At 36.0% G+C, this 23931-nt stretch overlaps 1 protein-coding gene and 2 pseudogenes across 1 annotated transcript in view; all 3 read left to right on the top strand.

Moving 5' to 3' along the window:
* Positions 1 to 23931, top strand: part of KIAA1217 (KIAA1217 ortholog) — a 636400-nt gene that overhangs the window by 181876 nt on the left and 430593 nt on the right. The gene's annotated exons all lie outside the window — the stretch shown is intronic.
* On the top strand, positions 3029 to 3147 carry LOC118608981 (annotated as a pseudogene).
* Positions 19828 to 19946, top strand: LOC118608876 (annotated as a pseudogene).

The raw sequence follows: 23931 nt of genomic DNA, 5'->3' as shown, positions 1-23931 counted from the left end.
TCCCAAAGGGCATCTGCAGAATTCGCTACTTCGTTACCCTAATATCTTTAAAAGATGCCTATTTAATTTCAGCAAGGGAGGGTAACGGTGTTCCTGTAATTGATACTGATTGAATGGCTTGTCCTTGACATATCATGGTCCTTTCTGAGCCCTGGCATCATGACATGTTTTAGCCAACATTGCTCTGAGGACATCGTTTGTCAGCGGTGCTACTGGCGAGGCCCCTGGTGGCAGAGCTGGTTTCCTGAGCATGTGGGCTGAGCAATCTCATGGAACCCTGCACTTAGATGGGTTCATACCTAGTTTAATACTCTGCTGTTTCTACCTGGAGAGTCTTAATTTTTGAACAAGGCCCATGTTTTTCATTTTCCACTGGGACCTACATTTTATATTGCTGATGCTGACTCCGGGACAAGAAAGTTCTGTGGGCACCATCTCCGGGGAGGTCTAAAAAGCCTGAACAAAATACTATAAGCATTGTTTATGGAAACAAAATGAATCTCAAAGATGAGGCATGTGGGTAATGAGACTCTGAAGTCTGTGAGAGAGAAGTGTTTCTTAAAAAGAGCGTATGGAGAAAGGAAGTATTTCCATTGTATCCATAAAACCTGCCATAATGGACTCCCTTTGAGCCTACCCTGCCCCACTATCTGTAGTCTCCATTCTTGCTAACCATAAGGCAGATGTTGGAAGCAATAGACTAGAAAAGGTGCTCTCATCCCTTCTGGGATACAGTAATGACTGTTTACACAAACTCCATTCTTCCTTAGACTAGGGTCTTACAGAAAAATGTGAAGAAAGCTGGAGATTATAGATTCATGATCAAGACTAGTGAAGGCCTCTTTGACCGTTCATCTCAAAGAAAATAATCTTGTACTAAGACTCTTATGAAATGACCCATAATTATATAATTTGTCCTTTCTGGGCAGGCAGTAAATTGAATATTATTAAACCATCACAGGCAGTTTAAATCTTATTTTCATCAGTAAGTAAGCTATGAAACTCTTCACAAAGTGTATAGAGCTTGATTTCACAGATGACCCCTTTATTTTAAAACTAAATAAATATTGAAGAAATTACAACCTAGTGCTTTCAAAAAATTTTTATTTCATAGAATTAAGTTTGACAAGCAAAGAATCATTAAGTTTTAAAATAACAACCCCCTTTTTAAAAAACAACTCTTCAAAGAAGGAAGTGAAAACAAATTGCAACATAGGTAGAAAATAATAATCATAAAAACATGACATAAGACTAAATATATAATCCTTAATGCTTACAGAACCTAAATCCAATAAAGAAAAATAAATTAAGAGTTCAAGTCAAGAAATAAAAAATAATAAACTAAGAAAACAGTAAATAATTTAATTAATAAGTAAACCCAGGAGTAACTTTTATTTAAAAAAGAAAAAAGAAAAAACAAAAGGATAAACCAATGACTGGTTTATTCAAGAAAAGAAAGATGTATAATTCACAAGAATAGAAATGAAAAAGGAGAAATAATATATAGAGAGAAATAAACAGCTACTTAAAGAGTAATTTACATGAGTCTGCAAATAAATTTTAAAGCCAGGGTAAAGTTTTCAAGGAAAATAAATGCTAACAAAATAGAGAAAAATCCAAACAGACCAACAAACCTAAAAGAAATTGATAATATCAAAACACCTCCTCCTGCAAATACATGCACCATCAGTACTAGGTTTGGGTGAATTCATGGAGGAAGTTCTTTTAAACTTTTGCAGAAGGTATAATTTGGATGCTCTATAAACTTTTCTAAAGCATAGAAAAATATAAAGAAACTTCCAAATCCTTCTTGCAAGGCCAAGGACTAAAACCTGCTGATGATAGCAAACACACACACACAAAAACAATATGAACTACATTCTCACTAAATGGAAGCCAGCAATACAAAAAAAAAAAAAAAATCACTCAGTATAAGCAAATGAAATTCATCCCAGGATTGCAAGGATGGTTCAAGTTTTTAAATCTAAATGAAATTTAGTTTTGCCTTTTATCATATACATGAAAAGGCTATACATATAGACTGTTAATAAATTTAAAGAGTATATTTGGGATAGTATGACTAAAATATAAGCCATATAGCTCCAGGGGGGTACCCCAAGGAAAAGGCAATCACCTTCCAGACAGTTGTAAAAACAAGCAGCAGTTTCAAAAATATGCCTCAAAGCAATCCAAAGGCATGAGAGCAAAAGCTACTTCTCCCAGGGTGAGAAGCAGCAGTAATTTCTTTGTATAAAAAAGGTTGCAGGTTTTCCAGAACACTGAGAAGGCCAGTTAGAAATGTATACCCTAACATAACGCTTAATATAAAATACAGTGGTGTTTTTATTGAAGACAGAATTAATTCAAGATCTCATTGCCACTACTTGTATTTTACATAGTTTCGGAAAAGTTAGCCAAGGTAACTAAACATAAAACTTACATATATATTTTATATATATATATAGAATTTATATATATGTACTATATATTATATGTAAATAATATATATTAGGAAGGAGAATAATTTTTAATTATTTACAGATGTACAGTATATGAATGTAAAATTTGATTACATAAGAGAATCAAATTAAAAACATTAACATCAATAAGTAATGTTGGTCGTGAATTTAACCTATGAAACACAAATACACATATATCTTTTTTCATATGCAAACCACTTACCAGAGGACAAATGGTAATGGAGAAATGGTAAACATCTTATTCAAAATAACAACAAAAACATACATAAGAGCAAACTGTAAAAGAAATATGCTGATCTACATGAAAAAAAAAAACCTTAAAAATGCCATTGATGGACATTTAAGAAAATCTGAATACATGAAAGATACAACTTGTCCTTAAGGCAGGTCATTATTTAAAAATATAAATTTTTCTTAATACCAGTACCAACAAAATATTTTTCTGGGATCTTAACAGAATGAATCTGGAGAAATAAACAAGAGGTCTTAGCCAGGATATTTCTGGAAAAAAAATGAACAATGAGGACTAGCAAATATTGACATGCTCTGTCTACAGCCATGCCACCCTGAACAAACCTGATCCCATCTGATCTTGGAAGCTAAGCAGGGTCAAGCCTGGTTAATACTTGGACAGGAGACCACCTAGGAAGACCAGGTGCTGTAGGCTTAAAACAAACAAACAAACAAAAAATATATATACATATATCTATAGATATAGATAGATGATAGATAGATAGATAGATAGATAGATAGATAGATAGATAGATAGATAGATATCTAGATAGACAGAGAGACATGCTCTGAAACTACAGTAATTAAAATATTTAAGTGCTAAAAACAAAATAGATGACTACTGGCATAAACTAGGGAGTCTAGAAATAGATTTAAATTTATACAATTTATGAAATGTGCTCTATGATAAAATTGGAATTTCAAATAATTGAGTCAAGTTGAAATAGATCTTAGTCATTTAAAAAATAATAAAGCTGACTATCCCACTTGTTATGTCAAAGCAAACTCATATGTATCGAGGTTTTTAATGTAAAAAGTACCACAAAGTATCAAAAGATAGCTTAAGATTGTTTATTTTGAATCTCGAAGTGATAAAACTCTTTTTAAGATTATATAAATTCAAAGCTATAAAGGATAAGGTTAATAGAATTGGCAGCATAAAGTTTTATATGATTACATGACAAATTATAGTAAAAAAATAGATAATGAAAAGAGGCATATTTGCAACACATACATCAAGGAAAACATGAATATCTTTAATTTTCCATAGATAAATAAATTAAAAAGCAAGGAGTCCAAAGAAAAAATTACAAATGGTCAATAAATATATGGAGTGATGCTAAGACTTCATAACTAAAAAACTTTCATTTAAAACAGAAATATATTAGATTTCATTTATTAGAATTTTAGATATCATTGGCAAAGATATGGGAAAATAGACATCCTTCTCCACTGCTGGTAGGAATGTAAATTGGTGCAACTTTTGGGGACAGTTTGACACCGTAATTCCTCTTCAAAGAACTAATTTTAAGGAGATATTTACAAAGATACACTTCCCAAAGTATACCAAAGTATGTATGTATGTATATATAAATATTTATATATAGAAGTATATATACATATATTATACTGCAACATAAAGTTCAAGGCATTCTGTGTCTATGATGAGGAAATAGCTAAGTATATGATGATGCATCCACAGATAAGAATTCCACTGAGCTGTTTAACAGTGAATGAAGTTCATAGGATTATGCTTCATAGGGAAGCCTCCCCAAGAGGTATGACTCATTTCCTTTCATTCCTTGAGTTATATAGACTGGCTTTTTATTTGACTTCTGGAAAGCATCCAGCACGACCTTCTTTTTTATTGTTATTTTCAACACCTTTATTGTGATATAATTCACATATCATACAATTCTCTCATTTGAAGTGTACAATTCATTGGTTTTTAGTATATTCACAGAGTCTTGTGTCCGTCACCACAGTCAATTTTTATACCCCTCCAAAGAAACCCTGTGCCCACGAACAGTCACTTTTCATTACCAACCAACCTCCTAACCCTAGACACCCGTTAATCTTTCTGTTTCTGTAGATTTGTCTATTCTGGATATGTTATGTAAGTGGAATTATACAGTGTGTGATCCTTTATGACTAGCTTCTTTCACTTAGTGTAATGCTTTCAAGATTCATCCATCTTGTGGGATGTATCAATACTTCATTCCTTTTTATTGCAAATAAGATTCCATTATATGGATAGGCCACATTATATTCATCTATTTGTCAGTTTATAGAGATCTAGACTGTGTCCATTTTTTCACTATTATGAAGAATGATATTATTAATATTGGTGTACATGTGTTTCTGTGGTTGTATCTTTTCATTTATCTTGGATACCTACCCAAGAGTGGAATTTCTTGGTCATAAAGAAGCTCTGTGTGTATATATCATTTGTGGAACTGCCAAATTCTAAAGTGTCTGCACCATTTTACATTCTCATCACAATGTATGAGTGCTCCAATTTCTCCACATCCTCACCAATACTTGTTATTATCTCCTCTTTATTATGGCCATCCCATTGTGTATAAAGTGACATCTCATTATGGTTTGATTTGCATTTCCCTCATGCATGTTAAGCATCTTTTCATGTGCTTATTAACTATTTTTATATCTTCTATGGAAAAATCAGAATTGCTCATTTTGCAATTGAATCATATACACTTTTATTATCAAGTTGTAAGACTTCTTAATATATTCTGGATATAGGTCTCTTATCAAATTTATGATTTTTGAATATTTACTCCTATTCTGAGTTGTCTTTTCACTTTCTTAATGGAATTGCTTGCAGCACAGAAATTTTTAATTTTGTTGAAGTATGACTTATCTTTTTTTTCATTTATGTTTTTTAGTGTTTTATCAATGAAATTTTAATCCATGGTCACAAAGATTCACGCCTATGTTTTCTTCTTAGAGTTTTATAGTTCTAGCTCTTATATTGAAGTCTATGAACCATTTTAATTTAATTTTTACCAATGTAAAAAAAGAAGTTCAAATTCATTCTTTTACATTTGATTATCCAGTTAATCTAACACCATTTGTTGAAAACAGTATTCTTTTCCTAATTGAACTATCTTGTGAGCATCACCTGAATATTCTAGACTCAAATGTTGATTGATGGTTGATGAATTTTTATGACTTTTTTGTTAAACAAAAATTTCCTTCTTTGTGAGAGAAGTTACATAGGATTTGTGTTACATTTCATTAAAAAATTGCCACATAACTTTCTGTTATACTCCAGTTTTCACACACATTTGTCAGTATTAAGACCATTTGAAAAGCATATGTCTTTGATTTTGCTCTATCCGTTGTAAATATGTGATTTCATTTTCTCAGCTGATGCTGATAATTTAAAAGTTTTTTACATCCTCGTTATTTAGGGAAACAAGAGACTTAAGTATAGTAGAAATATAGCTCGAGAGAGAGAGAAGTGAATTATTGACGAATTTCATCTTGAGCATTGTAATCATAGCTATCATTTCTTGAGCACTTACTCTTCTCTATGTATATTATCTAATTTAATCCTTAAAACCACCTATTTTGCAGGTTAGGAAACTAAGACTAGAAATATTATGTAATATCCCCAAAGTCATGCTATTTATTAATAGTAGAGCTGGGATTCAAAGCTATATCTACCTAAATCTAAAGTTTAAAGGCAGCCCAATGCCCATTTCTGAAATGGTCTCCAGCCTCACAGAGGGTCCATGGTAAAAATCTATAAGTCGCATCATGTTTTAGGGAGGAAAATACGAGTATATGTTCAGATAAAAGACAATTATTTTGCCCAGATCAAGGAAGGCCAGTTACCAAATTCGTAACTTGCCAAATATGCTTCAAACCAGCACATTGCTTCCTTGTGCAGAGATTCTTCCTTATTACAGGCTATCAGAGGTAATGAGAAACTGTGGTTCATATTTCAAGTCTATTTGCTTCTACCAAGTCTTAGATTTTACACCAATCTTGGCCAACAATTTTTTTCCTATGGGACCAATGTCTGATCAAGAAAGTGCCTTGGAAAAAAAGAAAACAAAACTGTTGTTTCACCTCTGGAAGAAAACTGGGAAACATTCCCACTGGTCTTGTATGTTCAACTCTCTGGAACAATCCTAGAATCAGATGTTAATCTGATAGTCTCCAAACACATAAACAGTTTTTTTGAAAGTTGAAAATGAAAAAGAATGTGACTAATAAAGAAGACCATTTGGGTTAATTCATTGACCAAAAGAAAGAAGCATTCGCATTGACTGTGTGTATACCCCAAGTTGAAAAACACAGTTGAAAGGCTTGGTCCTTAGCTATACAGCATCTCATTATTAAGCACATTACAAAAAGAAGGTTTTGGTTTGGCTAGAGGGGTAAAAGCATATGTTACAAAGGACTGGGTTTGAAATCTATGCCCAACAATTCCTAAAATGCTAACCTTGGAAAAATTACAAAACCCCAATTTTCAGTCTCCTTGCCTATAAAATGAGGACGCTATTAACTGTTAAATATGTGGTCTGATGTAGAAATTATGGGCCTGGGCTTGGCACTTACTTATACCGGGGTCCAAATCCTAGTTTCTTCTCTTAATAACTATGTGATGCTGGGTTAACAGCTAGCCTGCCTGAATCTCCATTTTTCTTCTACAAATGGGGTTATTAATAGAGTGAGCTTATAAAGATTCAGTAAGATAACATGTATAACACACATAAAATTGAACTTGGCTCAGTTTACATGATAAAAATACATGCACCATTTTTTTATTTATTGTCATTACTCCCAATACTATTTTTCTTGCTACATGAAACACCCAGTAATGAAGCAGGGACTCAGTACATATTACATCTTTCTCCCCACTTTATAATGTGAAAGAATATTCATAACTTTAATGATATTCCTCTCTTCCATTGGACAGATGTTTCCTTTTTGACCATAACGTAAATTTAGAAAACTTCTGGCGCCTTCCATGAGTTCTGGGTCTAGCTGTGTTATTTCTTTCTCCTTAGAAGTTAACTTCAGAGTCGTGGTTTAATTATTCCAAGCACATTGCAGAAAGCACGCCTCGCCTGGGTTGGTGATTCACACGACTGAAACACACAGAAGCGAAGGAGCCAGTTGCTCTTTCTCCTTACACGGAACATGTGCATTTTCAATTAAGAATCTTCATGGAAGCCACTGGGCCCAGAGGCAGAGACTATTTTTGTCAGGAGAAGTTGGCCCCTCAGACTTTCTTCGCCAGCTGATTTTACCACACCCTCACTCCTCTTGTCTGGCTCTCCACATTCCTTTCCAACTAGAAGGGAGATCCAGACTCAGGGAAATGCTTGGCTGGCAGGCAGGCAAGACATGTTTTCTAAAAATCAAGTATCTGAAATTAGGATTTCAAACTGCTGTCCCCACAGCAGCTTCTTCTAGCTTTTACTTTCTACCCTGAAACAAAATTAGAAATACCAAAAGTTCCTTTGAAAATAAGAGGTAAAAAAACAAAGCATGTCCTTGGTTCTGATGAAATTGCATAGGCCAGTGCTTCCTTAACTTCCTTGTACGAGTCAAAAGGAACTCACAGAGGGGACCCAAATCATTTACCAGCCCAAAGCGACGTCTGCGGAAGATGTTATTGGTGGGAGGAAGAGTGAAGGTCAACTATTTCTAGCTAACTTTGAGATACCAATGATTATACTCAGAGCCTCACCATGCAAAGGCCCTCCACCACCACTGAACAACATTCCTCCATATTATATTTGATTCCCTGGAGTAAGGATTACTGTTCCTCTTGCTTTCCTTCGCCTTTGAAAATGTTCCAAGGGAGCTCTGTCATATGAATTATCTGGAAACAAAGATGGTTCCATGTGATTGTTAGAATCCCATGTCCAATTTCCTTTTTGACCCATTGCACCCATTTTCCAGACAATTTACCAGGGCTAACCATGTGATTTCTAGAAACTCACATGTGATGTAGACACTGCTCCCACCTGCAGTCTCTGCCTGTCTTTTGACCCATCATCTACAGAGCCAGGATGAATACAAAGACTCCCTACTCAATGTCAGAACCAACCAAATCAACCAATTACATCAATTCATTTTTAGATGAAAGATTAACTTGAGTCCTGGGGAGATAAAGCAATTAATCCACAGTCACTCGAGCAGCTCGTGGCAACACTGAGACTAGAAAGACCTTTTTTTCTCATTTCAGAATGTCCCTCTTCCTGTCACTAAGCAGTGGGAGCTTGCTGAGTAGCAGCTTACCTGGACATCTTCTTCCTCTACAAGATTATAAATCATTTATTCTCAAACAAACTGCAACTGTTCAATTATTAATGACAATTTAGGCTTATTAAAATGTGATAATTTATGCCCAAAAGCACAACTTCTATTTCTAGGCAGGCAACACATACATCTTTGCCAAAATTTTCCCTCTTGACTTAGACTCACATAATATTTTGTATACAAGATAACATTCCTCAATCATCAGTCAGTGCATGTTTAATGAGTATCTCCTGTATGCTCAGCACTCTTCTAGCTGCTATAGAGACTGGAGGGGGGAAAAATTGTCAGTACAGATTTAGAAGACTGAGGAGGCCTATAGAGGAATTTGAGAGAAAGGAGTCCAAAATCTTTGGTTTCCAAAGGCAAGCTGGATCCCAAAGTGTCAATGGCTGCGCTGGCAAGTTGGGAGTAAAGATTTTACATAGAGTCCCACTGATGATATATCGCCCTGACCAGGTTAAAGGAAACTCTTGATGTTTCGAGATGAAATATGTTTTACTTTCCTTAAATCAATACTCTGTGCATGTGTTTAACTTGTACAAAAGGAATATGGGAGCAAAGTCATTTGCAGTCAGAGAGCTAACCCCAGGAGAAACTACTTTCTTTCTCAGCATAATAATACCTAAAAGATAAAAATGATTGTGACTTTAGTTCTTGAGCTTCTCTGATGATGGCTATCTTTTTCATGTGTGTTTTATATATAAATGGAATATGAATACTCTTGGGGAAAAAAAGTTGCCTCTAGATTAGGTTCTTCTTGGATCCATAAGGATGATTTGTGACCCAAGTTTTGAAAAGAATTTTGATTTAGTTGTAAGAGGAAAGTCGCATCTTGAAATGGTTTCGATGTTTGTCAAACTTCTTTAATAAATTAAGTACCATCTTCCAGCCTTAGTTTTTAGAATGTTATAAAATCATATAACTGAATTTTACAAAGCACTTTCAATTCCCCGCTTCAAGAGGAAGACAGGGTAGGTGTCATTACCTTCATGTTATAGATGAAGAAACTAAGCTTCAGAGAGCTTAGGCGACTCGCCCAAGGTTATATAGCTAATAAGTGGCAGAGTTGGATGAGAGGAAAAGTCTTCATCGGTTTCATCCAGTGCTCTTTCTGTCACACTCTAATGGCCTAGTGTTAGAAGGAAGAAAGAGGAAAATAAGTAAGATAAAGGCAAAGGTTAGGACTGATGGATACTTATTAAGGTTACCAGCTTCCCAAAAAAGGAAAACAGTTGGAAACTAAAATCTACTTCGCTTTTATATGTTTTAAAGCCCTCAGTAGTGTTCTGCAAAATGAGAAATTAATGAACACCTGTGAAAGATTTCATTGCCCAGCTCTCAGAGGCCACAATTTAAAGTTAATGTTATTTTCTATATTAATAGCTGCTCCCAATAATGTTTCCTTTTAAATTAATGAAGATACCAGGTAATTTGGGAGAGGCCAAATAGACCAGGAGGAGCAGCTCAAACTGTTCACTCAGCAGCCTTCTAATTTGAAAAGACAGCTTCAGGACCATTTACTGCCGTTGGGACCTTGTCTGTGGTCGTTAGACACACACAAGCTGCTCCTTCGGAATAACATCCCCTATTTCTTACCCTTCAGAAAACTTGTGGGTTCCTAGTAATTGTAGAATAGAATTCCATTATCACAATACTCCCACTGAGTTTCTCTTCCATCACTCATTTTCAAACATTTTCCTTAAACATGACTGCTCACTCCACAACCTATAAAAGAGTAGGATGACACATTCTGCTCATAAAGTGGCAATGATCATCATCATGGTGATTTCAGAAGAGGAACGGAATTATCCTAAGTCTGAGATCCAAGCTTAGTATTCAGAGACATCCTCAAGATTCTACAAAATCTCAAGTCATGTCTTTATACTGGAAGAGCTGAGGCTCTGGCCACCCTCATTTAACCTTTAGCCTGACCTCCCTCAAGGAGAGAGAACCTCCTAAACGTTCCCAGGTTCATCGCCCCACCCTGCCCTTCCGATGTGAGACATAACTATTTCTCTGAACAGAAAACAAAGGAAATGTGTGGGAATCTTTTTTGACAATGGTTTGAATTTATTCTGATAAATGAGCCTAAATTAGAATGGAATTCCTTAGATGCAGTGAGTATTTCATGTTGAATTCATGTCAGGCTTTTGTATAAGCCTGGCCCTTTCCTGTCAGTCTCTAAGTTTGTTTTGAAAGCACACATTGTGGATAATTATGGACTAGCTGTAGAATTAATAGACTCCAAATAGTACCAGAAATATATGCATCATATATATAATGTACATGTGCTACTCTACAAATATTTACCAATATACAATATGCATTTTAGCATACGCATAGAAAATGCAAAAAAAAAAAAATGAGATAACTACAAATAAGTATTGTACTTTCCTGAATTATCTTAACAACTCTTTAACCAAAGTTTTAAAGTCTTCTTACGAGGCCAGTGGACTAGCCATCATATTCTAGCTGCCAATTTCTCTCTAGTTGCCCTGTTGAGATATGGGGGGAAGGAGCAATCTGAATGCTCTTTGCTTGATTTTTTCCTACTTGCTTGTTGGCTGGCTAGCAAAGTGAGAAAGACACGTGGATAGTGACAGAGCCCCATATTCCCAAATATCTGAACATCAAGTAAAGAACAGTGGGACAAAGATCTGGCTGGATCTTTTACTCAAAGGTGTGTTTCAGATAAATGACTATAAGTCTTGATTAAATTGTTCTCGTATAAAATCACTTTGAACTACAGAAAATAGAAGAGGAGAAATAAATATTACTCTTTTTAGTAGATTCTTAGAAGTAATTTTGCAGGGGTCCTCACTGAGTCCCAGAGAAGCGACATGACATGCCCAAGTTGACGTAGCCAATCCCAGTGGATGGTAGATCGGAAGCTCAGATTCTTCTATGTTCATTCTTACTCTAGTAGCATTTATCCTTTAAAGTGGAGAAGTGTTGGATTCCTGGGGCACAAACAATCCCATATTTAATACCCCCTCACATTCTTTTCTCTTCTTGCTTTACTTTAGGGAAAACATATTGTAATAAAGTTTCACATGTGGCACCTTTTTTTCTGATTTAAAATACTTATCATTTTATTGTAGAATAAAACAAAGAAATAGTAAATCAGACAACATACATTTTTTTTTTTTTTGGTTTGTTTTCCCAAAAGGTGTGCTTGCTTTTCTCTGCACTGCCTCTCCCCACTCTTCTCCTGTCCTCTCCCAAATGATGCTTTCGTCAGGAAGCTCACTGGCAAGATTATTCTCAACCTGCCTCCCTCCTGGGCCCACCTATCCTGCCTCTGGATGGGCTGCTACAAAGCACTCAACCTGGGATATTCCTTTGCTGATTTCAACTGATTTCTTCTAACATTTTTTTTTAATCTTTGTTTCTCACCCCTCATCTCTTTACTCTGCTTTCTGAAAGATTTCTTTGATTTTATCTTCCAACTTGATTATCAATTTTTTTTAAAAGTTGGCTACTTTAATTTTATTTTTTGAGAATTATTTTGCATTTGCTGATTGCTTCATTTTTACAGCATCCTATGTTTACTTCATGAATACAATATTTTCTCTTTTTGTCTCATGGTAGAGTCAACTATATTTTGTTTTCCTTTATTCTTTGCAGTTTCTCATTTCCCAATGTGACCTTCTTGATATTTATCTCGGTCTGTTTTTTTTAGGCAGAAGGCTCAGTGTCTAATGATCTCAGATGCATGTCCTAATGACCTTGGCTGTGTGTCCTATTTGAGACAGGGGCACTGAAGAAGGTTTGCCTGACAGTTCACGTGGAGAAGGCTGACAGTGCTGACCAGTGAGCGTCACTGTCAGATGATCAGGATGCTGATCAAACAAATGACAGATGGCATTATCTGGAAGCTGTCTCTGATTCCTCAGAGTAGAATCATCCAACTTAACTGGCTGCCAGCATTCTGGAAGCAGGTCTAGGGAAGGTGTCTGAGAATTCCACCATCCAACACGCGGAGTTTATCCCATTTTGAGTCCTTCTATCCCTGGCAGTCGTCCTTTCTGCCTGGCGCTTTGAGTCCTGAATTCATCCAGAGAGAATAGCTCAGATTTCCTGTGGGCAGAGCGTGCTGGGGAGTAGGTGGATAGAAAAGGAAAGGGATAGCCATTTTGTAACGCATCAGAGAGGCCCACTACTCTTTCAAACATCTTCCTGCTTTGGCCTTGTCCCCCTCTGCTCTTCCCCCCATGTGGTACCTGCTGTTTCTTGGAGATTCACTGTCATGGGGTTTGCAGGGTCAAATCGGCTGGCTGCTTATTAGCATGTCCCTTGACTGGTACTGAGTTATAATTCTTCCCGATCTGTTATCATTTCCCCTTCCCTTTCATTCTTTAATATTTGTTAAAACTTCTCATCCATGACTGTTTCCTCCAATTTTCCATGTCTGTCTGATTAATGCCTTTTTAGGTTTTGAGAAAGAAAGAAGGTAAATGGGTGTGCTTAACTTGCTATTTTTCAGTCTGCTATCAATAGGCTTCATTTGCATTCTCAATATTAGTCAATGTCTCCACAAAGTACTTCAGTTATATAGTCAATTGTTCAAGGTTGCTTAAAATTTTTAACTAAAATTATATTTAGGCCAAAGTATAGAGAACATTTTTTATACACCAGTTATCCTTTAAAAAGACAGAAAATTTATTACTTGCTTAGACAGCAATGACTTAAAAGTGATGAAGACATTGATTAATAACATCTATATGAGATTTGTTGTGGTACTTTTTAAAATTTTTATTTTTCACTTACAGTTGACATACAATATTATATTAGTTTTAGGTGTACAGCACAGTGGCTAGACATCTGTACAGTTTATGAAGTGATCCCCCGATTAATTCAATACCCACATTGTTATTACAATATTGTTAACTGTATACCCTACGCTGTACTTTACATCCCCATGGCTAGTTCGTAACTACCAATTTGTACTTCTTAATCCCTTCACTTTTTTCACCCAGCCTCCAAACCCTAACTCCCATCTGACAACCATCAGTTCTCTGTATATATGAGTCTGTTTCTGTTTTGTTTCTTTATTTTGTTCTTTAGATTTCACATGTAAGCGAGATCATGTGGTATATATCTTTCCCTGTCTTACTTATTTCACTTAACATAATACCCTCTAGGTTCATCTACGTTGTCACAAATGGTAAGATTTCATTCCCAAAATTTAAAACCACAAAAGACCCCAAATAGCCACAGCAATCTTGAGAAAAAAGAACAAAGTTGGAGGTATCGTGTTATCTGATATCAAACTATACTACAAGGCTATAGTAATCAAAATAACATGGTAATGACATAAAAACAGACACATAGATCAATGGAACAGAATAGAGAGCCCAGAAATAAACCCACACCTACATGGTTAGTTAATCTATGACTAAGGAGGCAAGAATATATAATGGGGGTAAAGATGGTATAGTCAATAAGCGGTGTTAGGAAAACTGGACAGATACATGCAAAAAATGAAACTGGACCACCTTCTTTCAACATATACAAGGATAACTCAAAATGGATTAAAGATGTAAACGTAAGACCCAAAAGCAAACAACACCTAGAAGAAAACATAGACAACAAACTCTCTGACATTGTTCTTCATATTATTTTTTTCTGATTTATATTCTTGGGCAAGGGAAACAAAAGAAAAAATAAACAAATAGGATTACATAAAACTAAAAAGTTTTACACAACAAAGGAAACCATCAACAAAATGAAAAGACAATCTTTTGCATGGGAAAAGATATTCACCAATGATACATCCAATAAGGAGTCAATATTGAAAATTTATAAAAAACACATGCAACTCAACACCAAACAAACAAACAATACAATTAAAATATGAGCTGAGGACCTGAATAGGCATTTGTCCAAAGAGGACATAGTGATGGACAATAGACACATGAAAAAATGCTCAACATCACTAATCATCAGAGAGATGCACATTAAAACCACAATGAGATTTCTCCTCACACCGTCAGAATGGTTATCATCAATAAGTCAATCAACAACAAGTGTTGGTGAAGATGTGGAGAAATGAAAACCCTCCTGCACCATTGGTGGGATTGCGAACTGGTGCAGCCACTACAGAAAACAGTATGGAGGTTCCTCAAAAAATTAAAAATAAAACTACCTTATGACCCAGCAATTCCATTTCTGGATATCTATCCAGAGAAATCTAAAACATTAACTTAAAAAGATATATGCACCTTTATGTTCCTGGCAGCATTATTTACAATAGCCAAGATATGGAAACAACCTAAGTGCCCATCAATAGATGATTAGGTAAAGAAGATGTGGTACTTATAAACAATGGAATATTACTCAGCCATAAAAAAGAATGTTTGGGTACTTTTTGAAATTATAAGGAAACTTTGTTTAATTCAGATATTCATTTCAAATTATAGCATTTAGATTAAGTCTTCATTTTAGAGAATTTTTTCTGTAATAATTTCTTTGAAGTTTTAACAACTTTATCTCAGAATTATAACCATAGCCTTCCTCTTTAAAAGCATCTATGAAAATTAGTCAGCTGAAACTTTTTCTCATGCTCCTTCCTAAGTTGCTAAGTCCCCAGGGCTTTGGTGACCTTTATTTCAGAGGCTAGTTTTCATTCTGCAAGACTTTGTCACATCTATAAGCAGGTAAAGGTCATTTTCAGAAAAGATAATAAGGTAAAAAACCTATTTGTTTCTATAAGGACTCCAGTATTAATTTTTTATAGTCAGAGCAAAGGGCCTTGTTTTTCTGCCTGAATCTCTTTATATTTATCTTCTAGAAATTTATGTTTTCCTTCACACTCACCATGACAGGCACTACCTATAATCAATCTGTTCTCTAAGGTACTTGCAGATCTCCTAACTCACCAGAGAACTGTACATGGCCCTGAACTTTTCATTAGTAGTCATTTCTTGGATTTGCTCATAAAAATTCCAGTTAAAATGCAAATAGACCAGTAACATTTTTAGCTACTGCTGTCTTAGAGAATGAATTCAACATTGCCTTAAGAGACTTGGATAGATAAACTTTAATGGGACTGAACCAAAGAAAATGATGGTGCATAAACCATTATCCATTCAGCACTGCAGAGGTGAGAGGTGGACAGGAAATGGGAATCTCTCAAGACAGAGAATGGGTCAGGCTACTTTTATGGCAATGAGCCATGCCCCTAGAATAATTCATGCAGGTGCCAGATGAAATCTGGCAGAGATTCTGTAGTAATAATACCTTCCCTAGTTACGTAGCACAATACTATTTTCAAAACATTTTCATATCTATTATCTGTTTTCCTTTATTCCCAATAATTCTGTGATTCCTATGAAGTAGGAGAATAAGTTAGAATTTATGTACAAAGGACTGGGTACTAGGAAAGCAGTGTGACCACTCCCAAGGTTACACAGCTGGTAATGGAGAGTAGAACCAGCATTAGGCCCCAAGTGTCCTGGCTCTAGGCTGAGGCTCCTCACTAAGAAATATTTTCAAAAGTTTTTCTGAAAAAACCCTAACAGCAGTAGAAGTGAATGGTAGATATTGAGGTCTAAATATATAGTCTCGGGAGGCCAAGAGCAAGTGTGATATTTCCTTGAAGGCTTATGTTTGATCTTGAAAAATAGTGGAAAGTTTATATTTTACTCTGTATTAGTCTGCTTTTTCTTTGTAACAAGCAATGTCAATGATCTCAAGGCTTAAGATGGGATTTCTTGTTTCACTCATGGGTCTGTGGGCTGGCTGTGACTGAGTAGACATGGTTGATAGGACAGGCTGTGTCTTGAGCTCAGGTCTGATCCACGGGATTTGTCATTTTCCTGGGACTAGCAGCAACTCATGGCAGATCAGAGGAGTGCAAGAGGAGCAAGCGTAGAGCTTGTTAAGGCCGCTGTCACCTCTAACCTCACTCTGATGGCTGACTCGTGTTGCACAGCTGAACCCAAAGTCAGCAGGGCAAGATATACATTCTGTTTGCTCTACTGTACTGCGAAGTCACATGAGAGAGGAAATGAAGAATTGAGACAAGTAATCCAGTCGACCACCACCTTCTGTCTTGACCACGATTGTAAAATATATTCATCTCCATGCAAAGCCTCCCAGTAGTTTCATCTAGGCCCAACATCAGGCTCAAAGTCCAGAATCTCATGGTTGACATCAGTTCCAGATGGAACTTCTCTTGTTATGGAGACTTATAAACTAAAAAAGACAAATTACTTGCCCACCCCTGATTCTCGCACACACACTACTCCTTACCTAACACATAATGGTGGAAGAGAGAGAGAGAAGTTAAACGCCCAAAACGCCGACAGATCAATTCACTAATCCACTGTAATTCTGAAATACCACTGGGAAAACTGTCACCAAGTCATAAATAATGGAATGTTCCTCAGCCAGACCCAGTGCCATGCCCTCGGAGCAGCCCCAGTATGTTGTTCTCCATCATTCTTGGCTCTGTCTGCCAGGAGGAAAAGTGCTTCTCCATGGATTAAGGATACGATCCCTCAGAACCCTTTTAAGCTCAAAGGACTTATAATTTATGTCTATGAAAAGATCAATGTCCAAAATGGTGGGTGTGGCTTAGGCAGAGGGAATTGACTGAAATCAAATACATCAAAAATTTGCATAGCTCTTGGGATAATTATATTGGGAGAACTACCGCCAGGCTTAATTAAAAGCTTATGATTAGCTATTAAAAGACCTAAGGGCAACCAACGGTCTATAAGCAGGAATCAGGCAGAGAAAGTTGCTTGGCCACCAGAAAAGACATATTCACCACAACCATCTTTAGGTGAGGATGACAAACCTCTGTTTACCACATGGTTTACTGAATATTTTAAACCTGCTGTTGAGATCTACTGCTTAAAAAAAAGATTTCTTTCAGAAAAGCACTGCTCATTGGCCATGCGCCTGGTCACCCAGGAGTTCTGATGGAGACCAATGTTATTTTCATGTCTGCTAAATCAACACCCATTCTGCTTCCCATGGATCAAGGAGTAATTTCAACTTTCAAGTCTTATTAAGAAATAGGTTTATTAAGGCCGTAACAGCCATAGATAGTGATTCCTCTGACGGACCTGGACAAAATATATTAAAAACAGTCTTTACCATTCTAGATGTCATTAAGGACATTCGTGATTCCTAGGAGGAGGTCAAAATATCAACATTCACAGGACTTTGGAAGAAGTTGATTTCAATCCTCGTGAATGACTTTGAGGATTCAAGACTTCGTTGGGGAAGTAACTGCAGATCTGGTGGAAATAGCAAGAGAACTAGAATTAGAAGTAGAATCTGAAGACTTGACTGAATTGCTGTGATCTAATGACAAAACTTTAATGGATAAGAAGTTCCTTCTCATGGATGAGCAAAGAAAGTGGTTAATTGAGAATGAATCTACTCCTGGTGAAGATGTTGTAAAGATTGCTAATATGACAGCAGAGGATTTGGAATATTATATTAACTTAGTTGTTAAAGCATTGGCAGGGTTTTGGAAGATTGATGCCAATTTTGAAGGAAGTTCTACTGTGGGTAAAATGCTATCAAACAGCATCACATGCTACAGAGAAATCGTTCATGAAAGGAACGATCAATTTGTCAAACTTTATCGTTCTTATTTTAAGAAATTGCCACAGCCACCCCAACCCTCACCACCCTGATGTCAGCAGCCATCAACATCAGGGCAAGACCCTCCATCAGCAAAAAGATTAAGACGTGCTAAAGGCTTAGGAGACGGTTAACATTTAAATTAAGGTACATACATTGTTTTTTAAACATACTACTATTGTACACTTAATAGACTACAGAATAGTGTAAACATAACTTTATATGCATTGGGAAATCAGAAAATGTGTGTGACTTGCTTTATTGCAATATTTGCTTAATTGTGGTAGTCTGGAGCTGAACCGACATTATCTCCAAGGTATGCCTATACATAACATAGTTCACATTTTTCTGTTCTTCCGTGATGATTTCCTTATTGCCTGTCAGCTTATCTCATAGCCCATGCTGCATAGATTTCTGTAATCAGTACTCTACTTACAGGTATCAATTCCTGTATTGGTCGGTGTTTGCCACGTAATAACTAAAATCAAAATCTCAAGGGTAAAATAGCCAAATATGTATTTTTCTTGCTCGCAGTGTGGTCAGGTTGGTTTGGCATGAGTTCAAGCTTTATGCTGTGTTCAAGTCTACTCCATATATCTCCTCATTCTCTTTGGACCAGTGACTATCTGAAGCATGTTCTCATGGAGGATCACAAATGCATGATGCCTCACAGAGCCTCAGGTGAGAAGGAGGTTACTGTCACTTCTGCCTCCATTCTCCTGCCTCAAATCAATGCCTATTCTACTGCTCTGCAAGTCACATAGCAGAAAGAAGGGAATAATTGAGACCAATAATCCAATTTATGTTACATTTAATAATATCTCTTTGTTTTAATGCAATTATTTAAATATTGGTATACTGAAAACTTTAAGTAAAAGTGATATTCCAGGGTTATTCAATGGCTTTGAATACATTTGATACTCTACCAAGTGCCCCCCAGGGGTACATATTGTCCAATTTGGAAATAAAACTGCCTCAAATGTTGGGAGAGACAATCATCTCTCAGGTCGCTTCTAATAAAGAGTTTCTGATTCTATGACAAACGATGAGGGAATATCAAATAACTTCATCCGATTCACAATTTTGCCTTAATTTGAGCAAATTATGTTACTTCTGAAATGTGGCTTCACATGTTCCCTGTTTTCCAGCAACAAAATTATCAGGACTGAGAATGAATAAAAAAGGAAATCTTTCTTTAAAATCTGTACAAATTATTGTCTACATGCAGTGCGAAAAGAAACAAAACAAAAAAACAACAAAAAACACATTACAAGAATATAATGTCCTTTTACTCATTAATTCATTCAACAAATATCTTTTATGCATCTATCATATGTCAGATAACGATGCTAGTGGCTAAGGATATGATTAAACAGTGGTTAACTAAGTGGTCTAGGGAATCTGAGTGATCCTTAGAAATTTTAAGGTGATCTATAGCCATGTCACCCTGAGCATGCCCAATCTCATCTGATCTTGGAAGATAAACAGGATCGGGCCTGGTTAGTACTTGGATGGGAGACCACCTAGGAAGACCAGGAGCTGTAGACATTAAAAAAAAAAAAAAAAAAAAATTTTAAGGTGGTTTTTAAAGGCGAAACTGTTTCCATAATAATACCAAAAGTTACTTGCATTTTTTACTCTTGTTTTTGCTATCTTCTCTTAATAGGAGATAGAGAAGCTATCTTCTAACATGTTAGACTAAAAAGATTTTCAAGCACAATGCCACTTTTCCCACTTTTTTGTTTTATTTCAGAAAAATAAGTCATTTTTCATAAGAAACGTTATATTTATGTTAATATATAATGATTTTATTATTATTATTTTAAAACAAATTAACAAATTAACAGTGTTAAGTGTTCACAATTTTAAATGCCATTATGGTAAAGATTGATAGGCGGAGCTTCTACTAATTACCTGTAGGCCACCCAGCAACGCTCACCCCTTCTATGCACAGCCCACTGCCACAGGACTGGAAGCCTCAGAACTCATTTCCTACAATCCTTTGCCAGGAGAGTTTCAGGTTAGATTCTGCCAACGAGATGCATTCTCACACAATTTGGAAAATAGACAAACTACTTCACGGACAGGTACCTGGGCTTCAGCAGATATGAGGTTTTCAGCAGCTGCAGATATTGCTATAATCACTGGCTTCTATGATTCCTACTGTGATCATCACCAGCAGTAGTCTGTGCTTCCAGAAATTTCCTGATTGAAAGCTAACGACAAACTTTAATTGTTCTCCCACCCTTTCGACATTTCTATAACCTTCGAATTCCCTTATTTATATATATCCTTGGACTATCGGGATAGGTTTTGTTTTCCTGAACCAGCTTACTTTGTACTTGGAGAACCAAACAAAGACCAAATGAACAGATAAATTCCAAAATGCACAAAGATGATAAGTACTGCAAGAGAATTAAAATGAGTATTGCAATACAGACTAAGAATAGAGAATTCACCTAAGGTTAAAAAATGTATATATGAGAACTATATAATCTGTTCATTTATGTTGATGATTTTGTATCTTTTTTTAATAAGACATGCAATTTTTTTTTTAAGTTTCAAGGCATGAGGAAATAAAATCACAAAATTATATTGGAAAAATGACATCGACTGTAATAAATTAACACTAGTGTTCCTTGTCACAATGATTTGTGAATATGTTATAAAATTTTACAGACTCTTACCATATGAAAATGTTTTACACAGAAATTCTTGGGAGTAGAACATAATTTAGAATCTTGTTACACAATTACTTGATATCAAACATTGATTTTCTGATATGATTAATGCAAGGCAAAATTTCCATTAATCTATATTTTAATTTCTGAACAATTTTTTACTTTATTAATTTTCCAGAAATATCAGCACAAGCTAAGTTATAGGCAACGCTGCTTCTAGTGAGCACGGCGGAAACCGTAGATCGCAGCAACAAAATATATTGTACCTCGGCTTTGCAGATATAAGCAATGTTTGCCATCAGTAATTATTTAATTTAAATATTTTCCCAAAGTTGTAAGGAAGACATAAATGTTGCAATTATATTCATCAGATAAAATGGATGTGGGGTATGTGTGTGTGTGTGTGTGGGTGGTCAGTAGAACTCAACTTCCTGGAAACTTAACCTGTCTTCTCAGGTCTACTAGACAAAAATGATGTCACCTAGAGATACACAAGTTTGTTATTAGAAACAGCCTTAGAAGACAAATATCCAAATCGGTTCATTTTCCAGTTTTCAGAAACCAATAGGGCTAGTGACTTGTCCCAGGGCACACCCAGAATGCAGCTACTGCCTAAGTTCCTATGCAGTTAGTGGAGCCCCAGACCCACCAGCCATGGAGAATTTCCAGAGTTCCACCTTCTTGGATTTGCATTAGGAAAACAATAGACCTTTAAACCTTTTTCTGAACATAAACGTTTTATAATGTTGTCGATACTTTCCAGTATCTCCATATTCTTCCCTAGAGATTATTGCGTGTCCCTCCATTCCCAATCTCATCCCTCAAGAGGGAACTTCCCCCACCTGAGATTTTAGAGGAAGCTGTGTTTAAAGAGGATGAATAAATTCAAAAGTGTATTTCTTGCAATTAAATTTAGGGATTGTTTTTCAGGAAGGCTGTGTACTGTAATAAGAAGAAACTGGCATCACCTACCTTGAGATAACTGTACAGTTACTTGACAAGTATCTCATGCCCTCTCTGTCCTACAGACCTAGGAAGACAGGGCTGAAGTTCAGAGAAATCTAATTCTGTTGTATACACGAGTAACTGCCAGTTACTCAACCTTGTTGAGCCCCAATTTCCTAATCAGCAAAAAAGGAGTGATCACACCTAACTGCTAGGATGGAAGCAGGAACTAAACCAGTCAATGGATGTCGAATGCCTTGGTCAGTACTGGCACACAGTAGATACCTAAAAATAGTTCTCTCACGCATTCACTGCAGTGGGCACAAGCTGCAAAAGTAAGTCGATTCCATGTCACCCTTCTCGTTAGGTAATGTATAATGAAGTTTAGAAATACTAGGAGTTGGGCATTTTGCAAGAGTATCTTTGTTGGGATGAATGCATTGGTTATAGGCAATACAAAGAGAAGAAATATTTGACTAAACGTACTGTTTCCTAATCTCAAAAGTGAATCATGGCACATATTTGCCAACTAAGCAGATGCTATTGAAAGCACCATACCAGTCAAGGGATTGGATTTTCATCTTTCTTATTTGGGAATTCTGCTTAAATCTTTTTCTTTTATACGTCTTTTCATTAAAGCCTTAAGAAATCATTTTTATCTCTTTTCAGTAGTTAGCAATATAATATCTTTTGACATTAAATTAATAACCATTTAAAAATGAGGTGGCCTTTTTATTTACATTCAATCAAAAGAATTGGTATTTTTTTTCCTAACTCATTTTCTATGGGTACCTCCCTTCTGATGAGTCATATCTGTGAGTGCTGAAAAAAAAAAGTTATCTAAAATATATTTAAGAAAAAACATGCACTTTATTTTTTCTGAGTGTTTCTTTTCTTTCCAAAGGAGGTACATTTGTTCGAAGAACCAACAGCTTTGTAAAAACGAAGTTATTGCAGAACAATGACAGAGCCATGATCAAATGAAAACACAGGAACTGTGTTTTAATTATTTTGAAATTGCTGCTCTACCCCATTTTTACAAGCTGTCAGAAGAACAGAAAACAACAACTACTTTCTTTACCTGGTAGCAATGGGTATTAATGGGCAATAAACCAATGAATAGAGTGAAAGCCGGAGAGGAAAGGAGGAGCAACAGAGAAAGAAAGTGGGTTATAAGGATGGGGGATGCCCGAGGTAGAAAGAATCTCAGAGAATAAGCCAATATTCCAAATCCCTCCTTTTTCAAATGGGGAAATTGCAGCCAAGAGAGAAAAGTGACCATGAAACTGAGAACCTACCCTTGGAAAATCAAGAGTTATATATGACTTTGTTCATGAAAACAAAGTGAGAAATGGAAGCCCTTCTCTCTGCTTAAATTGGGTTTAGAACCGTAATTATCAAGTTACGCTGTCTGTGTTGATTGAGTCGTCCAACTACTCAGGTATTCATTCTCCTAATCTCTACTAAAAGTTGTGCTTTGCCACCCAGCCTGTGTGTTTACAGAAAAGTAAAAGTCAGTCTCTTCAACCCAGCTTCCGCCTCTGTAGCTTTTAGAACCACAGGTAGTTCAGTTTTGTGATGGGAAACTATCTTCCTGCAATTCTGTTTATGCTGACTTCTATTATTTTTCATGTAGCCCATTGTCTATTTAATAAGCACCCAAGATATGCATGGCCCTGGCCTCAGTACTTAATGGAAATATGAAAGTACAAGGCAGGGTCCTTTAGGAGCTTATACTCTAATTAGGAAATAAATGGGTGGGTGGAGAAATGAAGGGACAGATCGTGTGCCTGTGCCTATGAGGACTCAGTGCTGTGATTTGGCAAAGGAGTTGACTTCTGTGCACTGCCCTGGATTGGAGCTAGACCAGGAAATGTGCACAGGTTCCAGGTGGAAGAAGAAGATGG

This window comes from Rousettus aegyptiacus, unplaced genomic scaffold, assembly GCF_014176215.1.
Source record: "Rousettus aegyptiacus isolate mRouAeg1 unplaced genomic scaffold, mRouAeg1.p scaffold_m13_p_10, whole genome shotgun sequence".
Taxonomy (NCBI): domain Eukaryota; kingdom Metazoa; phylum Chordata; class Mammalia; order Chiroptera; family Pteropodidae; genus Rousettus; species Rousettus aegyptiacus.
The sequence above is the reverse complement of the archived record's forward strand: the minus strand, read 5'-3'. Positions and strand labels throughout refer to the sequence as shown.